At 47.3% G+C, this 18,563-nt stretch overlaps 1 protein-coding gene across 1 annotated transcript in view; it reads right to left on the bottom strand.

Annotated features, from left to right (window-relative positions):
* The window catches only part of KDM8 (lysine demethylase 8), a 225,980-nt gene that overhangs the window by 206,553 nt on the left and 864 nt on the right, over positions 1 to 18,563 (bottom strand). The window contains exons 2-3 of the mRNA XM_068267211.1: positions 8,124 to 8,243; positions 1,392 to 1,529 (exon numbers count right to left, since the gene is read on the bottom strand). The gene's annotated coding sequence lies outside the window, so the exon portion shown is untranslated. The remainder of the gene's footprint in view (positions 1 to 1,391; positions 1,530 to 8,123; positions 8,244 to 18,563) is intronic.

Consider the following 18,563-nt stretch of genomic DNA (forward strand, 5'->3'; position numbering starts at 1 on the left):
ATGCATCTTTCCATAGTTTCTGCACTGCTCGGAGTCCCTTTAAAGGACTACTGTAGGGGGGTAGGGTGAAAAAGAGTTGAACTTACCCAGGGCTTCTAATGGTCCCCCGCAGACATCCTGTGCCCGCGCAGCCACTCACCAATGCTCCGGCCCCGCCTCCGGTTCACTTCTGGAATTTATGACTCTAAAGTCGGAAAACCACTGCGCTTTAGCGGCCCGTGTCCTTGCTCTCACTGACGTCACCAGGAGTGTATTGTACATGCCCAGTACAGTCTGGGCCTGTGCAGTACGCTCCTGGTGACATCAGCGGAAGCGAGGTCACGGTAATGCAGGCGCAGTGGTTTTCAGACTTTAAAGTTGGAAATTCCAGAAGTGAACTGGAGGTGGGGCCCGAGCATCGGTGAGTGACTGCTCGTGCACAGGATGTCTGCGGGGGACCATTAGAAGCCCCGGGTAAGTTCAATTTGTATTCCCCCTAAATTAGTCCTTTAACGTTTCAAAAGCCATTAGTCATTAACTGTATTACCTGAATACATTTTTGTTAGTTTGATGTCCACATATTCCTGGAAGGACTTTCTCGGCTTGTTATGGTCCATACAGGCAAATGCTTTTAAAAAGCGATTCAAGGAAAAATAAATTTCTCTGGAATTCCAATGCTTTTTCCATTATTCAGCATTTTGACCTAAACTAACCTAAAACTAATAAGTAGCTGATTGAGCTCCTTTGTGACTTACTTGTGCAGCACAGCACACCGTCCTGTGGATGGTAATGGTATTCAGCAGGGGTTAGCAGAAAGGAAGCTGGAACCCACATCAACAGTCCATTAGCTTTTTCATTTTGTGGTTTAGATTGCTTTACAATATTGTTTTTGTGTGTAAGATTGCTTCACATCAGTGCTCCCTACTCTGCTCAGATGACTGTCGGTGACAGTTTCCACCTCCCACCCCACCCCCCAAAAAAGTATATATTTTTTGGCAAGTCCTCTGAGTATCAGTTGCATGTGACCAGAAATAAAATTGTGCAATCAAGAACTGTTGCAAAATCCCACAGCAATCAATTTGATTTTTATGTACTGAAATGAGGAATGAGTTTGGCTGATGACTTTGTCTTCGAAGAGGGTTAGAGGTGGGAGGTCTGTGAAAGGTTGACCCCACCTACAGACCTTTAACCATCATCCAATCTGATTATATTCAGATTAGTCGGCAACCCTTGGATGTCTGTAATTTACATGGATGAGATAAACAATTATATTTATCCTCCTTCTCCTAAAAATGACTTTTTAAAGTATCCCCTGGTTTTATTTTATATTTAAACACTTACAAAGTAGGTTGAATGTTTTACTGTGACCCAGAGTTAGAAAAAGGTCAATAGTTTATGCATTTTATCTCTACCTGCCCTCAGACGTTGTATTCTGCCAGGAAACCTTTTATGGCTGTAATCTGCTTATCAGTGAAGTTTACTATATTCCCGACAAGGTACCGACAAGACAGAAGCTGTCTCTTCCATGCCTAGAAATTAACTCTTTCACGCTGCAAAATAAAACAAGTAAAACAGCCTGGTTATTAATATGTTTTGTACTGTACATACACTTGTTATTTCACCATGTCACGTATGGGTACACTTTAACATCTGTATGTAATTGGTGGCTGTAGGAAAATGACTCCCGTTGACGGTAAAGAAATAGGACATGTTGGTGCATCGGGCTCTGCGTAACTACACTGATATAATTATAATGTCCTGCTGCCTATGTCACCAACCATTCTAGCGATGCCACTGTAAGCAGTTTATATTGTGTGTAATTGTAAATTTGCAAGCTCCTGCTGGCATTGAAAGATGATACAAACATGCAAGTTAGACAGGATCTGACAATGTAAGTAGTACTGCTCTGCAAGCAGACAATAGGATTAAATGCAGGATGATTATTCAGGTGTGTCAGTGTAAGTGCCTTTAGGGAAGCATGTATAGATTAGCAGCAGTGATGCCAGAGGTGTGGCAGTTATCGTAGTAGTTGGAACAAAGAGTAGCATAATGGGTAAAGAAAAAATACCCATCTCTACCGCATACTAGGGGCACATGTAGCAAAGTGAATGCTGCCAACTTATTCAGCTAATATATATTCATCTGCTCATACAGTGTGATGCGAAAGTTTGGGCAACCTTGTTAATCATCATGATTTTCCTATATAAATCGCTGGTTGTTACGATAAAAAATGTCAGTTAAATATATCCTATAGGAAACACACACAGTGATATTTGAGAAGTGAAATTTAGGTTTATGGGATTTACAGAAAGTGCGAAATAATTGTTTAAACAAAATTAGGCAGGTGCATAAATTTGGGCACCACAAAACAGAAATGAAATCAATATTCAGTAGATCCTCCATTTGCAGAAATTACAGCCTCTAAACGCTTCCTGTAGGTTCCAATGAAAGTCTGGATTCTGGTTTAAGGTATTTCTGGTTGAAGGTAGTCAGTCCAGAACGTTGTACTTGTTCCTCTGCATGAATCACTTAGTGGATTTTGAGCAGTGTTTAGGGTCGTTGTCTTGTTGAAAGATCCAGCCCCGGCGCAGCTTCACTTTTGTCACTGATTCCTGGATATTGGTCTCCAGAATATGCTGATACTGAGTGGAATTCATGCGTCCCTCAACTTTGACAAGATTCCCAGTCCCTGCACTGGCTGCACAGCTCCACAGCATGATGGAACCACCACGTTTTACTGTAGGTAGCAGGTGTTTTTCTTGGAATGCTGTGTTGTTTTTCCTCCATGCATAACACCCCTTGTTATGCCCAAATAACTCAATTTTAGTTTCTTCAGTCCACAGCACCTTATTCCAAAACGAAGGTGGCTTGTCCAAATGTGCTTTAGCATACCTCAAGCGGCTCTGTTTGTGCTGTGGGCAGAGAAAAGGCTTCCTCTACATACAGCACTTCCTTGTGTAAAGTGTGCCGAATGGTTGAACGATGCACAGTAACTCCATCTGCAGCAAAATGATGTTGTAGGTCTTTGGTGCTGGTCTGTGGGTTGACTGCTCTTACCATTCGTCACTTATGTTTATCCGAGATTTTTCTTGGTCTGCCACTTCGAGCCTTAACGTGAACTGAGCCTGTGGTCTTCCATTTCCTCAATATGTTCCTTACTGTGGAAACAGACACCAATAATGGTGAACAATCTTTGTCTTCAGGTCATTTGAAAGTTGTTTTGAGACCCCCATGTTGCTATACTTCAGATAAAATTAAGAGGAGGGAAACTTACAATTGACACCCTTAAACACTCATAATTGGATTCACCGGTGTATGTAGGTCAGGGGTCACTGAGCTTACCAAGCCAATTTCACTTCAAATAATTAGTTCTAAAGGTTTTGGAATCAATAAAATGACAAAACCTGTCCAAAAAGTGCCCAAATTTATGCACCTGCCTAATTTTATTTAAACAATTATTGCACACTTTCTGTAAATAAACTTCATTTCACTTCTCTAATATCACTGTGTGTGTCTCCAAAGAGCTCCCCAACCCTGTCCTCAAGGCCCACCAACAGTACATGTTTTGCACACAGGTGGGGTAATTAGTGTTGCAGCAGAGCTGATTAACTACCTCTGTGGATTTATACTAAACATGCACCGTTCGTGGGCCTTGAGGACAGGGTTGGGGAACACTGTCTATATGATATATTTAACTGACATTTTTTATCGTAACAACCAACGATTTATCCAGGAAAATCATGACGATTAACAAGGTTGCCCAAACTTTCGCATCCCACTGTATATTAATATAAAACGAGTGGTTAGTTATTCATTTCTTAATATTTTTTTGTGTGATGATGAATCATTTTGTAGAGATTTTCTGGATAAATTAATGTTGCATTACTTTATGCTTTACTGCTAACATTCCTGACATAAAGAGGATGATTCATTAAGCTGCTCTGTTAAACCAACGCAAGCTTAATGACACCAACGCCCGCTAAATACAGCGCCACACGCTATGCGTGTTTGTTCAGCGTAGCGTGCGTTCCTAAATAATGCGCGCTCCCTTTAATTTAGGGCCACTCCTACCACAAGATGTGATTGGCCCAAAATGCTGCCTGTCATGTGGCATATACTACGTAGGGGCTTTCTGTAAGCCCGTCTGAACAGCCTTCGCTGCTAATAGCATACTGGCTGTTCTGGATTGGGCAATGGTCCTGTCACTTATATGCACACAGGACCATTGCCCAATCCAGAACAGCTAGTATGCTATTGGCAGCGAAGGCTGTTCAGGCGGGCTTACAGATAGCCCCTACGTGGTATATGCTTCATGATAGCATTTTGGACCAATCACACCTTGCTGTAGGAGCGCCATAAATCAAAGCGAGCGTGCGTTATTTAGAAGCGCATGCTACGCTGCACTACCGTGCATAAAGTACAGTGCTGTATTTAAAGGGCGTTGGTGTCATTAAGCTCGTGCTGCTTTAACACTGCAGCTTAATGAATCAACCCCAAAGTCTGCAGTGCGTTGCCGCATGATCCATGCCTACCGCACAGATTATGCAGCAATGGAAGTCGCACGCAGCAATTGTGAACGATGGGAGCACGGTATGCACGGTAGTGCAGCGTAGCATGCGCTCCTAAATAACGCACGCTCGCTTTGATTTATGGCACTCCTACAGCAAGGTGTGATCGGTCCAAAATGCTATCATGCAGCGTATACCACGTAGGGGCTATCTGTAAGCCCGCCTGAACAGCCTTCGCTGCCAATAGCATACTGGCTGTTGCGGATTGGGCAATGGTCCTGTGTGCATATAAGTGACAGGACCATTGCCCAATCCAGAACAGCCAGTATGCACATGCGCGGACCGATGGGAATCCCAGTAATGTACTTGCTGCCCAGCAAGGAATATATCACTAGCTGCAGGCTGGGTTATGCATATGACTGGGCAGCACGGTGGCGTAGTGATTAGCGCTGGGTCCCTGGTTCGAATCCCAGCCAGGGCACTATCTGCAAGGAGTTTGTATGTTCTCCCCGTGCCTGCATGGGTTTCCTCCGGGCACTCCGGTTTCCTCCCACATCCCAAAAACATACAGATAAGTTAATTGGCTTCCCCTAAATTGGCCCTAGACTACAATACATACACTACACTACACGATACATACATGCATAGACATACAACTATGGTAGGGATTAGATTGTGAGCTCCTCTGAGGGACAACTAGTGACAAGACAATATACTCTGTACAGCGCTGCGTAAGATGTCGGCGCTATATACATACTAAATAATAATAATAAATGACTCTGCTGCTGCACCTGGCACAGGGTCATATGAAGACTGGCTTCTATGGAGCGATGCTTGCACTGCATCACACCGTTAATTTAGGTGTAAAACCTGACTTAACCTAATGCTCCTATAGCCTGGAGGTTCTTAGGGTCGGTCCACACTAGACCCGGTAGCAGAACGCAATCTGCGGTCCGGGCGCCCCGTTTAAAGAAACCAGAACGCAAACGGATCCGTGCTGCCCTTTTGCAGCATATGTTTTTGATCTGTTTGCGTCTTTTTTTTTTTTTTCAAACAGATGGCTGAGGAGGTAGCAGTGAGGATGGGGGGGCTGCAGGCACAGGGCAGGAAGGGGGGTTGGTCCCCCCTCCCTCACCTGGGCCCCCCGTCCCCGCTCCCCCTCTAGCTATGTGCGGCAAAAGTAAAATAAGCGAGCGAGCGTTGAAGCACCTTACTTCCTCTGCTTGCCGTGACTTCCTGCAATGCCGCTTTCTAGTGGGCAGCATTGCAGGAAGTTATGCGACGAACAGGGGAAGTAAGGTAATTTCTTCCCTGCTCGCTCATTTTACTCTTGTGGCACATGGCTGGAGGGGGAGCGGGGACGGGGGGGGGCCCAGGTGAGGGGGGGCGTCCCCTCTCCCCGCCGCTGTGCATGCTACCCCCCATCCTGGCTGCTACCCCCTCAGGCTACCTGGGGGGAAACCTGTAGGGGGAAGGAGCAGGCAGTAGGCAATGCGGATCTCCCTCCGTTTTGTGTGCAAAGTTCTCCATGTAGAGAGAGATCCGTTTTTGCATTGCCTGTCACTACCCCTCTGTGTATCTGTGATGAATCCGGGTCCGTGAAGTCCTGACAAGTCGGGACTCTCCGTTCAGTTTTTGTATATGATCCCATGGATCACCCACAGATCCGATTTTGAAGTAAGTGAAGACTGTTGCTATTTTTAACATTGGTGTTCGTGTCCCCGTTTTTGATCCGGGCCCAAAAACGGGGACACGGATACGTTTTTAAAACAAGTGAGAACCAGCCCTAAGTCTTCTTCCTTCCAGCAACATGTCAAGGGTCCTTAATTTGTTAAAGTAAACCTGTGGGGAGAGTTTTAGCTGCTTACACATGTATTGGGGCATCCAGAGGTTTCCCTGGATCGCCATGACCCATCACTGCTGTCTGAGATCCACTTTATCTCTGTGGCTGCACACCCATTTGTGTACGAGGGCAACTGTACTTTGCATGCAGGCATACGGTCCGTCTCGTGCAGAGTAAAAATCCATGCTACTATATGTGTATTTGTGTATGTGCAGTACAGTCACTGTCGTACACAAACAGGTGCATGGCTACAAAAGCATATTTAGCAAGCTCTTGTCGAATACACTTAGAGGGAGCCAGCTCTTGAATGTTGGGACACAGGGGGCTTCCCTCTGTTAAGGTATCTAATTTCCATCTCTTTTTTCAAGTGCTCTTATAATTAGGTCTATACAGCATGCCTCCCAACTTTTTTGAGATGGGAAAGAGAGACACTTAAGCCATGCCCCTGCCACACCCCTGATCAGGCCCCTGTCACACACCTTGTCACGCATACCATAAATATTTCATAAGAAAAATATGTTGTTTTATAATTCAAACCACACTGGTCCTTTCTATCCTGGTTCATTTTCCTTCATATTAACATTTTAAAACTAATAATATATCAATTTAAAGGATGGTAATAAAGTTTAGAGTCAATCAAACACATTTTTAGTAGAGAAATATACAGTATTATTCATTTATAAGGCATAGCTTCCCAAAAGTACATTTTTTTGCTTTGTGAGCTGACTTTGCATTTTATTAATAACTGCTTTTATTCATTCATTCACTCATTCAGGCATACATGCTTTGACTCTTTGTTAGAATTGGGAATGAGCCCGTTGTCCATGATAAAAACAAAGGCTTTCAGAAAGGGGAGCAGGCTTTGCTGCCCCTCTCTTACAGATCGCCCTATATACCATGGACCATGTGGGACAGCATAGCTCAAGGTGCGGAGCCACACCCAGTCCGGACTCTGAATTTTGGCTATACAAGCTTCCATAGGTGACAAGGAGTTAAAAACACTTAGGAAGGAGAGACCCCACACTGTCCATATTCTTAAAATGTAATGGAATGAAAAAAAAAATCACGTTATTAGGCAAACCACAGCAATCGGTCATTTAACTGCAATTATGAAAAAACATTTTAACTATCGTAACTTTAAGACAAGTTTCCAAAAACTACTAGATATTTTTTAAAATAATTGTTTTGCCTTGTTCCCACTATTGTCTCTAATATACCTAGGAACTTCGGTGATAGTAGCACTCTGGTTTCCTCCCACATCCCAAAAACATACAGATAAGTTAATTGACTTCCCCCTAAAAATTGGCCCTAGACTCTGATGGACATATGAGGACTATGGTAGGGATTAGATTGTGATCTCTTCTGAGGGACAGTTAGAGTAACTTTGTACAGTGCTGCGGAAGGTGTTGGCGCTATATAAATAACTAAATAATAGTAATAATTAACTAAAGAGCCTGAACTTCGGTTTTAAAGGTATCCTGGCTGTCATGCTGATTCCCCGGCTTCTTTAGTTTCCGAGCCAAACCCGGAACAAGCATGCAGCCTGTGCATGTTCAGAGTCAGTAACTCACCAAGTAATAAAGGCAAAGGATTGGCATGACGCCAAGGCAAGTAGCATTTTAGAAAGAAAAAAAAAGGAAATAAAAACAACAGCAGATTTACTCCAAAACCTACTTAGCCAAAAATGTGATTAAAATTAGACCACATCCTCTTCTGACAATCTTCTCCCATGCTGTACCCAAAAGAAAGATTTATATACAAAAAATCTTTCCTTACGGTTATGTAACCGTTACCTGGAAAGATATCTGAATCACTAGTGGTCTGGTGAGACTGAGGTATCGCGGAGGCTTGGAAAGTGGAAACACTAGGGGGCTCCTTCCTCTTCATACCCTGCTGCGGCCTGTACTGCATAGCTAAAGGAGAGGACAACTCAGTTAGTAATGAAAGGAACAAAATATTTTCTTTAACAGATTTCTATAGGCATGTATGGGTATTGCTGTCTGTGTCCCCATTGGAGGGAATTCTCTGTGGTTTCCTGTTCCGGAGTCCTACATGGAAACGTGTGGCTTTCATAGGAGAACTGATAGTTGTAGGGACAGGAAATGAGAGCCAGCCATAAAAACTAGTCAGGGATTCTAGCTCCTCAGTGAAAAAAAAAAAAGAAAAAGATAAAATTTTTATTTGTTGCTGTCTCTGTCACTATTGGAGAGATTTCCCTACTCCCTCTCTGGGCAGAAAATGATGACAGTTCTCAGGGCTGGATTTACCATAAGGCACTGTAGGCACGTGCCTACAGGCACCTGGTGATGGAAAGGCGTCTCACTCCCCTCCATGAGTGTCTCCCTCCCTCCTTCCCTATGCAGAGTCCAGAGTAGAGCGTAAATGAGAGGTTGCTCACCCTGTTCTAGCTACTTAACACCACGGTTCCTCTAGCTGCCTAATACTTGGGGGAGGCTGGGTAGCCAGAGATGTCCTCCAGTATAAGGTAGCCCCCAATATAGCTATCCAGAGTTCACCCCCAGTATTAGTTAGTCAGGGGCAGTGGTGCTCAACAGAGCTCGAATATTCGAGTAGCTCGAATATTCGAGCTCTTTTTCAGCTATTCGAGCTCGGTATTCGAGCTCCGAATAGCTGGAGATATTCGAATGGGCTATTCGAGTGAACTCGAATAGCACATTCACTATTCACGCTATTCGAGCTAACAGCGCTATTCGAGCTCGAATACCGAGCTCGAATAGCGTCATAGCCCAGATTGATGTCCTCAGAGCCAATCAGAGGGCTCCCAGGCCCTCTGACGGCAGCCAATCACTGAGGGGGACCCTGGCCAGCCCCTACCCTATAAATAGCGGCCGCCATGTTAGGTTTTTCCGTCCTTGCCTGACTTTGTACAGAGAGAGATCTGCTCCTTTGTGCTTTGGCTTAGCAAGAGCTTTATTGTGGTCATTCACCTAGCGTTTTTGCTCACATACACCTCCTATATACACCTATATTGTTGTTAGTTAGATAGACATTGTATTTTAGTTAGTAGCTTGTGTGTTACTAGAGAGCCAGCTGCTGCAGGCAAGCTTACACAACTTTAGGCCTCAGGGCCTGCCTGTGTGGGCAGCTCAGCTGTTCTCTCCTGTCCTCTGTTAGTTTATTTCTCATCTATACCAGTATTTCTGCTGTCCTTTACTAGTACTGAGTGATTGTATTTTGTATTGTAGTTATATAACTGTACTAGGACACTCACTGTCACTGTTTGTTCATAGCTCCTGCGTGTGACCGTGTGTGTGTGCGTGCACTGTCTGTAGTGTATACACACTCTATTTCCTTCTGATTACTGATTAATTATTGTAATTTCTAGTTGTACTTCCTGACTGTTACTACTTACTTACTGTACTAGGGACACTCATTCAGTCACTGTTCATAGGCTAGCTCCTGCGTGTGTGTGCGCGTGCACTGTCTGTAGTGTACACACACTCTATTTCCTTGTGATTACTACTGATTATTGTAATTTCTAGTTGTACTTCCTGACTGTTACTACTTACTTACTGTACTAGGGACACTCACTCAGTCACTGTTCATAGGCTAGCTCCTGCGTGTGTGTGCGCGTGTGTGCACTCACTGTCTGTAGTGTACACACACTCTATTTCCTTGTGATTACTACTGATTATTGTAATTTCTAGTTGTACTTCCTGACTGTTACTACTTACTTACTGTACTAGGGACACTCACTCAGTCACTGTTCATAGGCTAGCTCCTGCGCGTGTGTGCGCGTGCGTGCACTCACTGTCTGTAGTGTACACACACTCTATTTCCTTGTGATTACTACTGATTATTGTAATTTCTAGTTGTACTTCCTGACTGTTACTACTTACTTACTGTACTAGGGACACTCACTCAGTCACTGTTCATAGGCTAGCTCCTGCGCGTGTGTGCGCGTGCGTGCACTCACTGTCTGTAGTGTACACACACCCTATTTCCTTGTGATTACTACTGATTATTGTAATTTCTAGTTGTACTTCCTGACTGTTACTACTTACTTACTGTACTAGGGACACTCACTCAGTCACTGTTCATAGGCTAGCTCCTGCGCGTGTGTGCGCGTGCGTGCACTCACTGTCTGTAGTGTACACACACTCTATTTCCTTGTGATTACTACTGATTATTGTAATTTCTAGTTGTACTTCCTGACTGTTACTACTTACTTACTGTACTAGGGACACTCACTCAGTCACTGTTCATAGGCTAGCTCCTGCGCGTGTGTGCGCGTGCGTGCACTCACTGTCTGTAGTGTACACACACTCTATTTCCTTGTGATTACTACTGATTATTGTAATTTCTAGTTAGTGTACTAGGGGACACACTCAATGCTCACTGTTCACACTTACTGATTACCGATTATTGTATTTTGTATTTGTACTGTACTAATCAGTTAGCGATCTAATCACTTAGTGATTAGTGTCACCTCACCCACCAACCCACTCCATTAAAGTACCCCACTTTTCACCCGCCCTTTTAAAAAACTTTTGTGTTTACGCCCAAAACATCTAAGATGTCTGGAAGTGGCAGCCAGCGCGGTTTGGGCAAGGGGAAGGGCAGCAAGGGAATCAGGAGGAGAGGGAGCAGCATTGTGGCAAGCCGCGGCCGCGCCACCATGCACAGTTCCGCAGCAGCAGCAGCAGCAGCAGCGTCAGTGGCTAACATTCCTCCTATAGCCACTGGCCGTGGATGCCTTGGGCGCCGCCCAGCAGGAGCATCTGCAACTCACGCTGCAGAGACACAGCAGCAGCAGCGCGTAGCACCTGCTCCGATTTTCCTCCAGCCGGGTCGGAAACGTCCCATTGAGGAAAAGGATGCAGACACTGTGGTGCAACTGATGACAGAGGATGAGCAGCCCGCCATCAGCTCTGCATCCGAGGCCTCCACCCTCACCACCACCACCACCACCACCCCTGTTCGCAGCAGCCGCCCAGCAGGGCCTGGGGAGGAGGCCAGTTCACTGTCACTCGCCGACCTGTCATTCAGCAGTCTTTTGACCCCAGGCATCATGAGTAAATTGTCTGCTGTTGTTGTCGATCTTGAGGAGGAGATGCTGATGGGCACTTTGGGGGGAGGAGGGATTGGACAGCAAGACTGTGGCGACAGTCAAGCAGCCCATCCATGCATCAGGAGAGGAGTTTGGGGGGTCATCATCCCAGCAAGACATGTTTCAGGAGGGGGAGGATGATGATGACACGGTGACAGACAAAGACTGGGTGCCACCAGCTCCAGGGGATGTCGTCATCAGCAGCTCTGAGGAGGAGGAGGATGCGCTTGTGGGCCTTGCAAGGAGGCGCATCATTGCAAGCATTGGCAGCAGTAGTCAGGTCCCACAGCCTGCTGGTGTCTCAGGCTCAGCAGCAGCAGCATCTGCCAGTACCACCACCAGCTGCACCCAAGCCCCCGCCCCAACCACCACAGGGAGACAGGCAGCAGCGGCTTCAGGCCGTAGGGGGTTGTTTTTGTCACCAATCTGGCGGTTTTTCACCATGCCCACAGTGTACAGCAAGTACGCCACTTGCAACCACTGTCAGCGGAAGTTGAGCAGAGAGGTGCAGACCCCTTAAAGTTCAGCACCAGCTCGCTCATCAACCACCTTGCTGCGAAACATTTCCACCAGCATGAGGAGTTCTAGAGGCTGAAGAGCCTTTTAAGCGAGTCCTTCCAGGGGGTGGTTAGGGCTCTGCCTCCCAGCAGCCGTCGCGTGCGGCAGCTGAACGGCTTGCTGGCACGGGCCATGTGCTCCCAACTCCTGCCGTACACGCTCGTGCAGGAGGGGAGCGACATGCGTGCGCTGCTTGCTTGTGCAGCCCCAGACTGGCAGCTCCTCAGCAGACACTTCTTCGCCCGCAAGGCCATTCCTGCACTGCACCGCTTTGTGATGGCCAATGTGGAGCGAGGGCTGGAGCACGCAGTTGGTGAAAGGGTCCACGTCACCATGGACTCCTGGAGCAGCCGCTTCGGGACAGGCCGCTACCTGTCCTTCACTGTCCACTGGGTCAGCTTGGTGGAAGGGGGTGAGGATGGGAGAGCAGCAGCGGGCACAGCAGCAGCAGCAGCAACACAGTGGGTGGTGCCACCCCGCAGGGACAGGGGAACTGCAGCAGGTTCCTCCGATCCTCTGCCATCCTCCGGCACACCTGGCCAAACCCCCCGCCTCAGCAGCAGCGTGAAGGCCCGCCACTGCCAAGCGCTGCTGCACTTGGTCAGCCTTGGGAAGACCAAACTGACGGCAACCCATGTGTTGGCCAAACTCCAGGAGCAGGAGAGGATTTGGCTGACCCCCAGAGGCCTCAGAGTCGGAGAGATGGTGGCCGACAATGGGGCCAATCTGGTTGCCGCAATAGACAGGGGAAACCTGACCCACATCCCCTGTCTTGCCCACGTGCTGAACCTGGTGGTGCAGAAGTTCTTGCGCACCTACCAGGGGATGGGCGAACTGCTGGAAATGGCAAGGAACGTTGTGCGTCACTTCCGGCGCTCGGCTGCAGCCTGTGCGAGCCTGGAAGACGTGCAAAAGGAGCTGGAGCTGCCACGCCATCGGCTGATCCTTGACGTTCCGACTCGCTGGAACTCCACCCTGGCGATGTTGGAGCGTCTGGTTGAACAGAAGCACGCTGTCAACCAGTACCTTGCCCAAGCCACTGTTTCCGCCGCTCAGAGAAGGGACAGGACCAGCAACATCCCGTCCATCGTCCCCGATGATGACTGGAGGCACATGCAGCAGGTGTGCTTAGTGCTGGCTCCCTTTCTGCAGGCCACTAACATGGTGAGCAGGGACCATGCTATGGTCTGCGAGTGGGTGCCCCTGGTTTGTCTGCTGAACAGGGCCCTCGATGCTTTGCTGGAACAGGGAGCGGCAGCCTTGGACCAGCAGGAGCGTCATGCAGCTGCACAGTCCACCTCTGAGGGGGAGGAGGAGGAGGACTTGGTGGAGGTCCCTGACCTTGCTGCTGATGAGGGGGATCAGCACAGCGCAGCTGAGTTGGTGCGGGGGTGGAGAGAGGATGAGGCGGCAGAGGAGGAGGATGAGGACAGCACTGCCGTCGATGTGCCAGCACACGTGGCCCGCCTCTTCCCAATGGCAGCGCACATGCTGACGTGCCTGCGCAAGGACCCCAGGGTGATCCAGATGAAGCAGAGGGAGGACATCTGGATCAGCATGATGTTGGACCCACGCCTCAAGGGGAAGTTGAGCCAGTTCCTGCCGCCTGCAGGAGGAGACCCAGCGCAACAAATAAGGAGCTTGCAGCAGGCCCTTGTTGAGCGCTTGGAGGAAGCCTTCCCCCAGCCTTCCACCCCCACTGTCCAGCCAGCACAGAGGCAGCAGCAGGTGCCTGCATCCAGCAGCAAGCGCCCCACAGACCTGCTGTCTCTCAGCAACGAGCTCTACAGGACTGTAGAGGCTCCGGCAGCAGTGACTAGAGAGGAGGTGCATGCAGCAGCATCCTCCTCCGGTCACAGCCAGCGCCTGACCCGAATGGTGGCTGACTACATGGGGTCCTACAGCGGGCTTGACAGCGATGCCCCTGTTGATCCCATGGAGTATTGGGTCAAGCGCCTGGAGATCTGGAGCGAGCTGGCGCAGTACGCCCTGGAAGTGCTGTCCTGTCCCCCTTCCAGCGTGCTGTCTGAGCGCTGCTTCAGTGCAGCTGGTGGCGTGGTCACTGAGAAACGCTCACGTCTGTCTCACAAGTCTGTGGACAGACTAACGTTTCTCAAGATGAACGAGGCGTGGGTGGAAGGCGAGTTCCTGGCCCCTGTTGTCGGCGAGAGGGGGACATGAACTGAAGAACCATCGTTAATGTGCCTTACCACCCTTTACCACCTCCTGGCTCCTGCTCACTAAGCCAGCCTGGTTCACTTTGACAATTACGTCGCCTGCAGCCACACATTTTACACCTACAGTGGGCTGCTGTGTACTGCCCTTCTGCTGTCTGTCTGTGTTTCCCACTGCCAGGGTACACAGATTTACCTTCTGCTGCCACTCTGCCACCAGCTATTACGTCAAACAATAGCTATATCTGTCTGTGTAATTTTTTATAAAAAACAAAACAAATAAACCAAAAAAAAAAAAAAAGGTTTAATTTTTCTGAGGTGCCCGGGTTGAAAACTGTGTTGTCCCAGTTGTGTATTGGACACGATGTGGACTGCACGACCGCTGTCTGGGACCTCCTGCTGTGCTTATTTACAGCCCTGGTATCACCGCTAGGTACCAGGGCTATTATGTCACGCTGCCTGCCTGGCCTGCTGCCACACTCACACTACTCCTCCATTCCTCCTGCTGCTGCTGCTGTCTGTCTGTGTTTCCCACTGCCAGGGTACACAGATTTACCTTCTGCTGCCACTCTGCCACCAGCTATTACGTCAAACAATAGCTATATCTGTCTGTGTAATTTTCTATAAAAAACAAAACAAATAAACCCCCCCCCCCCCCAAAAAAAAAAAGGTTTAATTTTTCTGAGGTGCCCAGGTTGAAAACTGTGTTGTCCCAGTTGTGTATTGGACACGATGTGGGCTGCACGACCGCTGTCTGGGACCTCCTGCTGTGTTTATTTACAGCCCTGGTATCACCGCTAGGTACCAGGGCTATTATGTCACGCTGCCTGCCTGGCCTGCTGCCACACTCACACTACTCCTCCATTCCTCCTGCTGCTGCTGCTGTCTGTCTGTGTTTCCCACTGCCAGGGTACACAGAATTTCCTTCTGCTGCCACTCTGCCACCAGCTATTACGTCAAACAATAGTTGCTCACATTACTCCTCCATTCCTCCTGCTGCTGCTGCTGTCTGTCTGTGTTTCCCACTGCCAGGGTACACAGAATTACCTTCTGCTGCCACTCTGCCACCAGCTATTACGTCAAACAATAGCTATATCTGTCTGTGTAATTTGTTGTAAAAACAAAACAAATAAACCAAAAAAAAAAAAAGGTTTAATTTTTCTGAGGTGCCCGGGTTGAAAACTGTATTGTCCCAGTTGTGTATTGGACACGATGTGGGCTGCACGACCGCTGTCTGGGACCTCCTGCTGTGTTTATTTACAGCCCTGGTATCACCGCTAGGTACCAGGGCTATTATGTCACGCTGCCTGCCTCATTGACTGCCTGCTGCCACACACTCATCCTCCTCCTCCTGCTGCTGAATTTACCTCCTGCTGTCTGTGTGTTTCCACTGCCAGGGAGCACATACAATGGCGCTTCCAACATGCGTGCGCCACCAGCTATTTGTTACGCTCAAAAATAGCTGCATTTCTTTAAAAAAAACCAAAAATTATATATACTTTTTATTAATACTGTGTGATATTATTTTTAGAGGTGTCCGGGTTGAAAACTGTGTTGTCCCAGTTGTGTATTGGACATGATGTGGGCTTCACGACCGCTGTCTGGAACCTCATGCTGTGTATTTACGGCCTGGTACCACCGCTAGGTACCACAGCCTATTATGTCTCGTCTCGCTGCCTGCCTCATTGACTGCCTGCTGCCACACAATCATCCTCCTCCTCCTGCTGCTGAATTTACCTCCTGCTGTCTGTGTGTTTCCACTGCCAGGGAGCACATACAATGGCGCTTCCAACATGCGTGCTCAACCAGCTATTTATTACGCTCAAAAATAGCTGCATTTCTTTAAAAAAAAATATAAAAGAGAAATAAGTGAAGAAGAAGAAGACGATATAGAAAAAGAAGGAAAAGAAGAAGAAGAAGAAGGAGAAGAAGAAGAAGGAGAAGAAGAAGATGATGAAGAAGAAGAAGATGAAGATGAAGAAGATGATGAAGAAGATGAAGAAGATGAAGAATAAGAAGATGAAGAAGATGAAGAAGATGAAGAAGATGAAGAAGATGAAGAAGAAGAAGATGAAGAAGATGAAGAAGAAGAAGATGATGAAGAAGAAGAAGATGAAGAAGATGAAGAAGATGAAGAAGAAGATGAAGAAGATGAAGAAGATGAAGAAGAAGAAGAAGAAGATGAAGAAGAAGAAGATGAAGAAGATGAAGAAGATGAAGAAGAAGAAGATGAAGAAGATGAAGAAGAAGAAGATAATGAAGAAGAAGAAGAAGATGAAGAAGAAGATGATGATGAAGAAGATGAAGAAGAAGAAGAAGAAGAAGAAGATGATATAGAAGAAGAAGAAGAAGATATAGAAGAAGATATAGAAGAAGAAGATATAGAAGAAGAAGAAGAAGAAGATATAGAAGATAAAGAAGAAGAAGAAGTATATACAGTACTGAACAACATTTTGGACACAACTTCTCTTTCCACCTTTTTTTTTTTTAAAGGAACATCCCCACATAATCACTTGCTGTTGTTACTTGGAAAAAAAGATGTTTCTTGCATCATTCACCCTCAAAACAAGTGTTGGAAGCTATTTAAGGCCAATTCGAATAGTCAGCTCGAATAATGAGCTCGAATACCGACTCGAATAGTGAGGTCGAAGTCCGAGGTCAAATCGAATAGTAAAAAATATTCGACTCGAATATTCGACCGAATTCGAATAATTTACTATTCGAATTCGACCAAACTCGATTTATAAAAAGGGGTATCCGAGCATCACTGGTCAGGGGTAGCCACCCACCCTATATAGGTAATCAGAGGAGCTCCCAGTATTAATTAGCCAGGTACTGCTCCCTCCAGCATAGATAGCCATAGAAGCCCCCAATATCCAGATGCATCCCCCACAGTGTAAGATGCCCCCCAGTATACGTAGCCAGTAACACCCCCCCCCCCCCCGTCCCATGTAGGTAGACAGAGTGTCCACTCACAAGGTAGCCAGAGTACTCCCCACAAGGTAGCCGGAGTGTCCCTCCTGCAAGGTAGCCAGAGTGCCCCCCCCCCGTAAGGTAGTCAGAGGGCCCCCCATAAGGTAGCCAGAGTGCCCCCCTCAGTAAAGTAGCCAGAGTGCCCCCTCAGTAAAGTAGCCGGAGTGCTCTCACTGTAAAGTAGCCGGAGTGCCCCACTCCCTGTAAGGTAACCAGAGTTCCCCCCTGTAAAGTATCCAGAGTGCCCCCCATGAGGTAGCCAGAGTGCCCCCCTGTAAAGTAGCCAGAGTGCCCACCTCCCTGTAAGGTAACCAGAGTTCCTCTCTGTAAAGTATCCAGAGTGCCCCCCATGAGGTAGCCAGAGTGCCCCCCTGTAAAGTAGCCAGAATTCCCAGCCCCCTCACCCCCCAAGGTAGCCAGAGTGTCCCCCTGTGAGGTAGCCAGAGTGTCTACCCTGTAAAGCACCAAGGTGTTCTTAAAAAAAGTACGTATCAACATAAGTGTACCTGTATCTGCTGCCATTTTCTATGGGGCCTTAGCTGTAAGCGGTGGCAAGACATTTGATGTAATAGGCTGTAGCTCTGCATTGATTGAAGCTGGGTTAGGTTGAAGGTTGACCTGGAATTTGGCAGTTGATGATGTTGCTGAAAAATAGGGCTCCATGCATGTGCTGGAGATTGAATTATATTTGCTTTGGGAGCTGATTGACGGATCCATCATGCATTCCTCATTTTTGCTGGTATCATTACTGATGTTTACACCAGTTTGGTTGGTGGTTTTGTCATTTGGTTCAGTGGCTGTGGCCGACTGCTGCTCTGTGCCAGTAAGGCCAAGGAAGTCATTGGTGGAGTCATTAATGATGGGATCCAGCAAGAATTTAATAAAATCATCACTGATGAACTTATTGAGGAATGTTTCATCATCTTCAAGCCAACATTCAATGCCAATGTCTATGTCGTCCTCAGTGAGGATGCATTGGCTTTCCTCCGTCTGGCGAGCCATAGCTCTTATATAATAATATAGCAAGGAACCCTGTAAGAAAACTCCTGCCCCTTGTAGCTGTGGGAGCGGGAGCTAGTCTACTTTAGGGGACCCACCGTAAATCCCCATAGAGAATTGGAGCTGTGCTGAAACCGGAACAAATTTTCCACTTTCAGCTCTTTTAAATCCCCACAAGCTATAGATCTTTGGAAAGGTTAGAATCTGCTCTAACGGATGATGCTACTTTCGGTGAGCAAAAGGTGCAACTCACCATGTAGGAAGCGCCGGAACGGCCGCGATCGCGGCTCTGTCGGCCATCTTACTTCTGTGCTGCTCATTTTTCTCCCTTCTCATTGGAGGGATTGTTAGCTGGGGGCGTGTCAGAAACTGCTCTCCCTTCTCCCCGGACAAGACAAACGCAGAACTAGCTACCTGACGGTTGTTTTTTTTTTTTTCCTCTGGCACGCCCCCAGCTA

Source organism: Hyperolius riggenbachi, chromosome 2, assembly GCF_040937935.1.
Source record: "Hyperolius riggenbachi isolate aHypRig1 chromosome 2, aHypRig1.pri, whole genome shotgun sequence".
Taxonomy (NCBI): domain Eukaryota; kingdom Metazoa; phylum Chordata; class Amphibia; order Anura; family Hyperoliidae; genus Hyperolius; species Hyperolius riggenbachi.